The sequence below is a fragment of the Hydra vulgaris genome, chromosome 02, assembly GCF_038396675.1.
Source record: "Hydra vulgaris chromosome 02, alternate assembly HydraT2T_AEP".
Taxonomy (NCBI): Eukaryota; Metazoa; Cnidaria; class Hydrozoa; order Anthoathecata; family Hydridae; genus Hydra; species Hydra vulgaris.
In genome coordinates, this window is record NC_088921.1 from 31,905,738 (window position 1) to 31,917,693 (window position 11,956).

Sequence of the window (11,956 nt, forward strand, 5' to 3'; positions counted from 1 at the left end):
GTTGTCCCCTGCAAAACAAAAGTATTTTTTGTCATCGATGACTAGAAGCGATTTTGTGTTATAGAGTTGGTTAACTAGTTCCCTGCTTCTTTTCTTTGCCTTTATTTGTTGTTCTATAGTGTATTTTGTTATTGAATGATATTTGGTGTTTACAAAACAAATTGAAAGTAATTGTGTAATGCAAAATTGAAACTGAAAAATCAACTTTTCTAAATCACTTACCAATAGCAACACATCCAATCAATATTTTTCCTATTCCGATTTTTTGTCTTCTCCCTACATAGTTTAATTTTACAGCTAGGCTTTTTTTAAAAACTATTCTTATTAAATAACTTATACAATCTCCTTCGTCTTTAACTCTAATTTGTCCCGAATAATTAACCTGCAAAAATATACAACCTGGCAACAATAAGAGTTACTTTTGGTTATACTTAAATTAATATAATATATCATTTAAAAAAAATATACATTGAGTATTTTGTTTAAAATATATAAATTGTACAAAGATATCATACAAAATGTATAAACAGATCATAAAAAATGTTTACGTTTTGCTTAAGTATTTTCTTGGCTTTTTTCTTCTAGAGTACTTAAATTCTCTACTGCTTTTAATGGCAATGACACTCTTTCAGGCGTATCATTAATTAGTATATCTTTGTTACTCAAATTTTTATATAATTAATTTTGATGTGTTTTGTAGTTCACCAAGTTGCACTTCAATGCTTGCCCATCGTGCTAATAATACCTGCATATCTTTAGGGGGTACAACTTTATCTTGAAACAATAAAGTTATTAATATTCTTATGAAACTATACAACAAATTACAGATAACATTTAGAATTTATGAAAGTAAATACAACATTTACTAATAAAGCAAATTAAATTAAAGACAGAGGGGCAAACTTTTAATTATAAAAATATATACTTACTAATGCATTTATAATATTTTAATGAATTATGGAATATTCTGGTGTGCATTCAATTTCTGGCACTGACACAAAACAATTCTTGCTAACGTTTGAGACACAGATTGCACTGTAAAAAAAAATATTCATATTAAAACAATGTTTTTCCAACAGAGTTTGTAGCCAAATGTTTATATAAAATTCCCTGACTTTTTTGAAAAATCAGATGAATTTCCCTGACCATATTTAACAATGGTTTTTACATCTACTGTAATGGAAATGCTAAAATTGTACATGCTTTGAATGACAAAACTTATAAAACTTAGCTATTAGTTAAGTTGGATTTTAGTATGGATCTTATTATACATGTTAGTATGGATCTTATTGAATGAAAACTAAGAAAAACATAAGTTTCAGAAAAAATAAATGGGTAGCACCAAAAAAAAACATAAAAGCTTAATTGTAAAAGGAGTAACTTCTCAATCAGAATTCCCTGACTTCTCTATGACTATCTAAAGAAAAAAAAAGTTCCCTGACTTTTCCAGGTTTTCCATGACTTAAGCCAAAATGAACTAACTTTCCAGGTTTTCCAGGTACAGTACGAACCTTGTCCAATGTTTTTAAAAAGAGTTGGACTAGCCCACCGGGACAACGAAAAACTCCCGGTAGGCTGGGCAACTTTTGTGGCTGTGGCCGCCAGCTTCCGCCTGTTACTATACTTGGTAAAAAAAAGTATTTTATCCACTTGAAATTCCATCAAATCTTATTAATAATAATCATAAGACATTATAACAGTATAATTTTAGTTCATTAAGGCATACATTTAGTTACAACTTTTAACTTAAATATTCTGTCAGTTAATTAAGTCATCAGAAATAAGTTTAACAAACGCGTAATAAATGGAGCACTCTAATAAAAAAAAATTTCATGGAGGTACGGAAAAACAAAGAGAGCGTAACAAAATAACATTGGTTAACGAAGCAAAATAACATTGGTTAATGAAGCAAAATAACATTGGTTAATGAAGCAAAATAACATTGGTTAACGAAGCAAAAAAATGTACCAAAATTGATGAGATGTTTAAAACATTAAGTTCACCTATTCAATATGTTGACGTAATTAATTGTTTTAAATACTCTTGGTTGTTATAACTTGTAAGTTATGATTTTCTTACATATTTATATTTTTTAATTAATGACAGCAAAATACCTATTTGATTCTAAATAGGTTTATGACTTATAGGTTTTCTATTTTAATTCTAAAAAGGTTAATGATGACAACATTATTGATAATGCTGTAAAACATAGTTCTTTACTAAAAAAAGTTTTAATAATTTAGATTATTATACCTCATTAGTTATTAAACATAATGGTTTCTTATTTTATTAATGTGTTACAGGGTTTCCACTCTTCATTAAAAACCTTAAATAATTAAACCTCTTTTAAACTTATTAAATAACCTCAAAAAAATTGAAAATGATTATCTATTTGAGTAACGAGTTTCTTCTAAATTTTTAATACATTTTTTGCCGTTTTTAACCAAATCTTCTTGAAAAGTTTGACAAAGCCTAAAAACTTGTGAAAAGACATTTATTAAAACTAGGTCCCTTTTTTGAAAAAACCTTAGGCTTTTTCATTTGGGTGTGAGATCGTCTGTCGATACAACTCTCCATTAATTGGATTATAAAAAAAACTGTCACCCATCATGAAAATACGCTTCTTTTGAGACCCAGGTTGACATACTTTTGAATAACTTTTTTTTCGACAATATTAGGGACTTTACCCTAAATGCTTAAGATTTGAACCTAAATATCTTTACAACTTGACTTGATAGTAAAAAAAGAGTTACATATTTGAAATCAAAATGAGAAATGCTATACAAAAAACAAATTGTTTGCTCGGAACCAGAAAAAAAAATTTTTTTTGTTGACCTGTGTAATCAATGGACCCCTCTGTCTACCGCGCTAACATTAGGGAAAATGTAAATTAGGTAACAAAAGTGCAGCAAGAAATAGGGTGACTGCAACAAAATATTTTTCAACGAAATTTGGCAGGTGCATAGGTAAATGAATAACTTAAAAAAAAAATTTGGATAGAAAAAAAAAAGACTATACCCTGGACATTAATTTCACCACAGAAGTTCGACCAAAATATTGACATCAATAAGCTCGTTAATATATCAAGTGAGTATAGTTGAAGAGCTAATTGTGAAACAATGACAAGCCACAAAAACAAATATTTGAGAAAAAGGACTTTTAAGCTTTATTTAAATCTATAAAATCAGTGCTTACCTATTATTCTCTCAAATTATAATTCTCTCAAATCATCATAAAAATACTAATGGATATTATATGATAAAAATATTAATGGATATTGGACAAAAAAAATAAATAAAAATTTCGTATACTATTTATGATTATATAAATGATAATAACTCATTTTTGAAAAAAGTGTGGCTTATCATTGTTTTACAATAAGCCCTTCAATTAAAACCATATCGAACTAATACTTCAAATATTCTTCTTTCTAAAAATAATCTATGTTGATAACGAATACTAAAAAATTATTCCACAAAGCTTTCCTCAAGCACGCTAACTTTGAAGAGAAAAACCTGGCAAAAAATTTTAGCACAAAAATCGGTTCCGTAAAACGTGATTGCCAAGTACCTGATAGCTTGTTTTCAATAATATTCCCTTCTTTGTCAATATCATTACGACTGATTGCTTCAATCCAAAGTTTACGACGTAATTGATCTTTTGGTATCAAATAATATTTTAGCTCTAGAGAAGTTTTAATATTGCTTGATTGTCCAAAAGCAACTCTTAAGCATTTTTAAAAACTTGACTTAAACACGTTTTGCTTAGTATTTTTTTTCTTTTAGAGCCGGATTAAGGCATTAAACAAAACGCGCTAATAACGTGTTTTGTTCAATGTTTTCCCCCTACAAAGACGGTAATACGTTTTGTGACGCGATCGCTACCCCAAGGATACTTGTTACTGTATGACATTTCAAATGTTTAATTTATTTAATAAAGTAGACATTTTAAATGTCTTCTTTATTAAATAAATCAAACATTTGAAATGTCAATACAGCAATAAGTATAAAAAAATAAAAAACTCGAAGATCTTACACAAAAGTAATTTGATTATTGCCTTTATTATTACATTGATAATTTAGATTGTAGTAAAATTTTATAAGCATATTAATTAAATGTTAATTAATACTTCATTATTTAAAAAAAAAACATTAAGTCACGAGAACCTCTTGAAGTTTATTTCTTATAGGGTCCTTTTAAGATTCTAAGAAGAATAAAAAATATAGCTTATTTTTTTTTATTTTTTATTTTAAAAAAATGGAAAGATAATATCATAACCTTTATTTATTTTGTAAAACGATACCATTTTTTAAAAATGTTTTGCAACAAGTTTAAAAATATACTAAAAAAAAATGATCAGCAACTACATTTGCTGAATACACTGTCCAACAGTGATTTTGTTTAGAAACCAAAATTAGTCATTTCTTCTGTATTTTCACCTGATGAATTCAAAAATGACGTTAAAAATCACATATTAGCTCTAGTTTAAGAAATAAAAACAAAAATTTTCTCTCAAGGGTATAAATTTTCATTTTTTGAAAAAAAAATTTTTATTTGTTTTTGACTAACCATAATGTTTTATTCATGCTTAAAACTTGTGATATTAGTTATGTGTGTTTGCTAAAGTTTTTGGTCAAATCTATTCTTAATTTTTTATTTTTTTATTTACTAGTGTAAAACTTGACAAATCAACATGCCAAGGAAGTGTGTGTTAATTTATTAGACAGTTTTTGTTTCATTTGTGATGAAATAACATTTTCCTCACAAAAAAGAACTATGAAACCTCTTGTGAAGACTGATTACCCGTATTACTTCGATATGAAGGTTGGGGACCAGGATAAGTTATGCACTCCACATATATGTTGTAGCTCTTGTTCGGTTAAAAAATAAAAAAAGATCTTTGGCTTTTGCTATTTCTATGGTATGGAGAAAGCCTAAAAACTACACGTAAGACCTCTATTTCTGCTTGACCCCACCCATTAAGGCAGGTTTGTCAATGAAGAAAATAGAAACAGTCAAATATTCGAATCTTTCATCTGCCATTTAACTTATTACACATTTGGATTGTTTACCAGTTCCTACTCCACCACAAAGTTGTTGGTAGAAACAGAAAATGAAGGCACAAATAAAGTAGAAATAGAAGAAAAAGAAGAAAACATGCCTTCCACATCAAATGATCCTGATTTTGTATTAACAGATGACCCAGTGAAAAATAAAACCGCGTCCCACATGGGTTCCGCGTGGGTTCCGTGTGGGATTTATGGGATTTATGTGGGACGGATTTTCCCATGTGGTATCCGTATGGAAATTTGTCACCTTAAACCCATGTGGGTAATCCCACATGGGTTACATGTGGGAACCATATGGTATTTACACACATGGGAAATCCCACGTGGGTTTCCTGTGGGATTTGCATGGGAATTAATTTAAAAGCTGGAAACTAAAAAAAAACTAAAAAAAAATTTTTTAAATCGACATTGCATTGCGTTACGTCTATTTTGTGAGAAATTATTTTATATTAATAAAGATAATGGCAAGCAAGTATGTAAGTACCGCGAATAATTTTTATCTTTCCTTATAGAAATAAGATTAAGATTTGTGCAAATAGACGTATTATTAGGATAATATTATAGTTATTTGAATATAGATCTTGAGTAAATTATTTGCAAACAATTAACTGATGCAAGTTAAAATGTTGTCAAAAACCAATCTTGCATGCATGGGACACTGCAGTGTCCCACAAAGAAATGCAGGTTTGAAAGTCAAAGAATTCCTAATTTTCTCTATTAAAAAAGAAAAAAATAGGATGGGTTTCTGTAACTTTTTTTATGCTCCAAAACTTTTAACTTTAGATATAATAAGGTCCTTAAGACTTAAGAGACTTACGAACTACATTGAGAAACAAAAACAGGATGTTTACAGAAACTTTTCAATTTTTAATCTGGAGTACCACAGTGTTATTGATAATAAAGCTTCTGGATCCAATTTTCAAAGTAATACGATCTAAGTAATGTTTAAATAAAATAATATGCTTTAAAATGCATATAGTTATACATATAACTCCTGATAGTTAATTATATGTATAACTATTTATACATATAATTTGTTATAAAAACTTATTTTTTAAGGTTATGCTTGAATAAATTAGTACCAATTAATTCAAATTCAAGATTTAGTTAAAGTTCAAGTTAATGTTTTTATTTATTCATTGTTTTTGTTAATTTTATATTTATTTGTTCAAATTTATCAGTTAGTACTATATTTTACTACAGTAAGAATGTTTATCATTGTTGAACGTGATTTTATGTTGTTATTGATGTTAAATTTATTACGTTTCAATAACTCAGATTGAATCTTAACTGAATTATTGAAAGCTTTGTAGGGGTTTGTTGTATATCAAATGGTGTTGTAAATAAAGTAAAAGTAATTATATATATATATATATATATATATATATATATATATATATATATATATATATATATATATATATATATATATATATATATATATATATATATATATATATATATATATATATATATATATATATATATATATATATATATATATATAGCTTTGTAGGGGTTTGTTGTATATCAAATGGTGTTGTAAATAAAGTAAAAGTAATATATATATATATATATATATATATATATATATATATATATATATATATATATATATATAAATATAACATTAAAACAATAAAATTGATACAAAATTTCACTTTAAAACGAATACCATTAACATTGTGATGATAATAGCATTAGGAAACTAGTATTTATGTATTAATATTATACTATAAATAAATAGTTTTTTAATTCATTTTATAAAATAGAGACTGACAACTGATAATTAATGGAAATAAATACAAATTATAAAAATCATGTATTATTACTAAATACTATATTAATGCTAGTCTACAAAGTTAAAATCAATTTAGAGCATTGTTATTAGTTCTTTTGGGATTCGCACTTCCACTTCTGTCTCTCAAATTTGTAAAATAGGTGGTCAAAGCTTGCTCAATAGGTAGGTTCTCAGCATAACAATGCTTTTTTCTTACACTTTCTAAAGAGAAATATGGCAAATTGATTACTTATTTTACTTAAATTGTAGGGTCATCTATGCATAATGATGTCAGATGATGACCCGGTTTGTTGAACAACTTCACCCTTTATCAAACTCAGTCAATTTTTTGCCATTTCCCATTGAAAATGATGTCAGTTTTTGTTATCGTATTATGATGGTATATCTGAATTTTTAATATAATATAAAAAATGCATATACCATCAATTTTTTTCTGGTTCAGTTATACATTTATTCTCAACAGTACTAAAAGTAAAAAAAAAAATGCGTAAATTGTTCTTTCAGATAAGCAAGCTAATTTCTGAATATAAATTGTTTTTCCTATGATCCTCTACAGTTTTAAGCAACAAAAGCAAGAAGTTTTTAGACCACATTGTTGGTGTAAATACCTCTAAAACCTGCTCATAGCTAGCATAAATTGTTTTACTTTTTTTTAAAATAAAATATTTTACTTTTTTTTTTAATTCAATTTTTTAATTGACATTATTTTGGTCTCAACATCTCCTCCCCATTGTCAATTATTGCTAAACTCACACTGCCCCTCTATCTACTGGCATCATTTATGGATGATCCCATAGCCTAAATACTATATATATATATATATATATATATATATATATATATATATATATATATATATATATATATATATATATATATATATATATATATATATATATATATATATATATATATACTATATATATATATATATATATATATATATATATATATATATATATATATATATATATATATATATATATTATTTTTACTTTATTTACAACACCATTTGAGATACAACAAACCCTTACAAAGCTTACAATAATTCAGTTAAAATTCAATCTGAGTTATTGAAACGTAATAAATTTAACATCAATTGAAAAGTAAAGCTGTCATCATTTAAAATGTAAAGGGTGTTGTCAAAATATGTTGATAGTAAAATTAAGTTACTAATAAAATCACGTTCAACAAGGATAAATATTCTTACTGTAGTAAGAAATAGTACTAGTTAAAAAATTTGAACAAATAAATATAAAATAGTGAAAAAACAATGAACAAATAACTTGAACTTGAACTAAATCTTGAATTTGAATTAATTGGTTCTAATTTGTTCAAGCATAACCTTAAAAAATAAGTTTATATAATAAATTTTATGTATAACTAGTTATACATATAGTTAACTATCAGGAGTTATATGTATAACTGCATGCATTTTAAAGCATTTTATTTAATTTATATATTACTTTAGATCATATTACTTTGAATACTGGACCCAAAGACTTTATTCCCAATTACACTGTGGTACTCCAGATTAAAAATTTAAAAGTTTCAGTAAATATCCTGTTTTTGTTCCTCAATGTACTTCGTTAGTCCCTTAAGTTTTATGAACCTTATTATATATAAAGTTAAAAGTTTTGGAGCCTAAAAAAAGTTACAGAAACCTCCTTATCTCCTCCCTATTTTTTTTTTTTTTTTTTAATAAAGAAAATTTGACTTTCAAACCTGCATTTCTTTGTGGGACACTGCAGTGTCCCATGCATGCATGCTTGGTTTTTGACAACATTAGAACTTGCATCAGTCAATTGTTTGCAGATAATATACTCAAGAACTATATTCAAATATCATATGAACATGTTAGAGAATGTTCATATGATATTTGAACATCACAAATTTAATAATATTGTTGTGATATGTTATATAAATAATTCCATAATAGATTATGATATGAAAATAAGATAGGATATGAAGGCAATGATCAAAGAATAAATTTACTTATAGAAATTTAGATGTTTGTTTATTAGTTTCAGAATATTATATTATGTGTGACCGCGGCCTTCTATAATAACAGGCCTTGACATCGCGCAACAAAGTTGTTAAACTGAAGGCCAATTCCTAATACTGTGTTAACATTTTCATCTTTTAACATTAGATGAAAGTTTGTGTTCGCTCTTTTTTAATAAATCTTTAAAATGTGATTGGTTTATAAATTAGATAGCCCAACATCAAGACAATAACGTTGTTATTGTCTTGATGTTGATGTAAGGTTCAAGGCGTTAACTTTGTAAGGTAATAATATTGTCAAACTAACGATAAGTTTTTTTAATAATTAAAATGCCTTAAAAATGCCTTTCAAATGCTGTGTATCTCTTTGCAAGTCGAACTATCTCAACTACAACAAAAATATCAATTTATACAACTACAATATCAATTACAACTACAACAAAAATATCAATACTCAACTACGACAAAAATATTAATTTATAATTTCCCGAAGAATCTAGAGGAGAGAAAAAGATGTAGTGAAGCTATCCCAAGAACTGGTTTTATTGTTACAGACTATACAGCATTATGTCAACTGCATTGGCCAAATGAAGCACCTTTTGAAAGCAAATATGGGAAGCAACGACCTTTAAACCCACCATCTGTTTTTAAAATATTCCGCCTAGTTGTTTAGCCACACCAGCAAGTAAAGTTAGAAAAAATGTAACTTCAAGCGGTTTTCGAAGCATTTTACCAGATGAGTTAAATGATTTTCTAAAAGAGGATGAAATTATATTTGACGATATTCAATCTTTGTCAAGTGATAATAACGATGTTATTGTTTTCCAGCTTAATAAAAAAAGTTTACACATACAATCAAAAATGTACAAACTTGGTGTTTCATTATTTATTTTAGTAATTTTCAATGATTATTCATTTGTAGCTAACCATAATGGCACAATTTGTAATATTTCATATTTAGCTGTAAACAAATTAAAGTTAATAAAAACAAAATCAGCTTTATTTGAAGCAGTTAGATTTTTAAAAAATAAAGAAAGTTCGCTTCAATCAAATATTCTATTCGAACACCTTAATGCTATGAGAAAAGTTAATGTTGGTGAAGTTTTATATACTTCAGATATTATATGTAGAGCATATGAGTATTTTGCTATGCGACGAAGTTTATATGATTGTATGTGTATTGACTACAAGTTGCCAAGTATAAGGACTTTAACCCTGTTGAGATATATTGATAAAACTTTTTTTTTGCTTGAATCAACTTTTATTGGTGTTTTTTATTGTTGGTGATTTTTATTGTTACCATTTTTAGCAAAAAAAATTAAAAATACAGTTATCTTTCTAATATATAGATATATACTTTGTTATGGTTCTGCTTGTTATTGATACTATTTAATATTACATAAATATTCTTAATGAAATTTGAAATACGAAAAATATGGTTATCTTTTAACAATTTTTTGGTTTTCTTTTTATATTTCCGTTTTTACTAGAGATTATTATTAGAAAACATAGGCTGCCATTACACCCTACCTAATATAAAAATATATCAATATAAGTAAAAGTGAAAGTTTAATCGGCCTTCAGTTTTTACGGCATTTTGCGCGATGTCAAGGCCTGTTATTATAGAAGTCTACATCATTGAAAAAGTAGGTTTTTACATTTTTGTTTTCGTTTTTTTGTTTAACTACTTTTCCTTATTGATCACTTTTTTTCAGGATTCTCCTCATGGGTTCAAGATCATTACGCATAATATGTGTTCAATTACGCATAAACGTTAGTCATTGTAAGTAATAAATTAGGAAATAATTAATTGTGAAATATTGTAGTCATTAATAACTTCAAACTGGCTAATAATTAAAATTGCTCGACTAATAAGGTTCCTTATTAAAATTGCTTTTTTTCTCTCTCTCTCTCTCTCTCTCTCTCTCTCTCTCTCTTTCTCTCTCTCTCTCTCTCTATATATATATATATATATATATATATATATATATATATATATATATATATATTTATATTTATATTTATATTTATATTTATATATATTTGTATTTATATTTTTTTTTTTTTTTAGAAAATGTTTGAAGAAAGTTAGAAGATACTAAAAACCTTGGTATTACACAAGCCGAAGCGATTTAATTAATTCAATTGACAAAAAACGGCGTGTAAATCGCAAAAGAAAAAATAATATTTTTAATATTCGTTTCGGATGTATTGATTAATAGCATTTATTTTTAAATAAATTCATTTGGCAACACGTTTTTTAATTTTATAAAATTTCGTCATAATAGTTTAAGGTAAATCCCACATCGGTTATAGGTGGAAAACATCACATGTAAAAGATCAAAAATGCTACACGTTTTGAATACCGAATGGGATAAAGTAGCAAATACCAGATTAAGTTAAGCCTCTCTGAAAGCTTCGATGATTAATTTTAAATTACTATTTAAGTAATTTTTAAATTAAAAGAATTTTTAAAATTATCATAGAAGCATTCGGACTTTCATTTGTCTAGTATTGACTACTTTTATACCATTTGGAATAAAATATGTCGCATTTAAGATCCATAACATGTCGTATTTTCCACCTATATCCCATGTAGGATTTACCACATAAAACCCATGTGGGATTTACCATATGAAACCCACATGGGACAAAATAATAATCCCCATATGGGTTACATGTGGTAAAAACCCACGCGTATCCCATATGGGATTTACCATATGGAATCCATGTGGGATTTACCATATGAAACCCACATGGGACAAAATAATAATCCCCACATGGGTTACATGTGGAAAAAATCCACGCGTATCCCATGTGCGCTTTTTCACTGGGTATGCTGACGAACACTTGTAAAGATTTGCTGTCCAATTTATGCGAACGGTTTCATGTAAAAACTGGTATCATTTGCAATTCGAATTATTCTTTATCATATCTTTATATGTGTGGATTTTTTTGTAGAAATTAGTTTGATCATTTTCATTTACATTTCTTTTTCTTACGAAGTAGAGCTGAATCATCACCGGTGCTTATAGTCACCAGTGATGGTTCATTGGTGTCATGCAGCCTTTCACTGAAAAGG

The 11,956-nt window shown here is 26.8% G+C and overlaps 1 long non-coding RNA gene across 1 annotated transcript; it reads left to right on the plus strand.

Annotated features, from left to right (window-relative positions):
- Positions 1–1,956: 1,956 nt before the first annotated feature.
- Positions 1,957–11,119, plus strand: LOC136076886 (uncharacterized). The gene is made up of 3 exons (XR_010636656.1): positions 1,957–2,059; positions 10,590–10,657; positions 10,946–11,119. It is a non-coding gene; the product is annotated as an uncharacterized LOC136076886 (long non-coding RNA).
- The last annotated feature ends 837 nt before the right edge of the window (positions 11,120–11,956 follow it).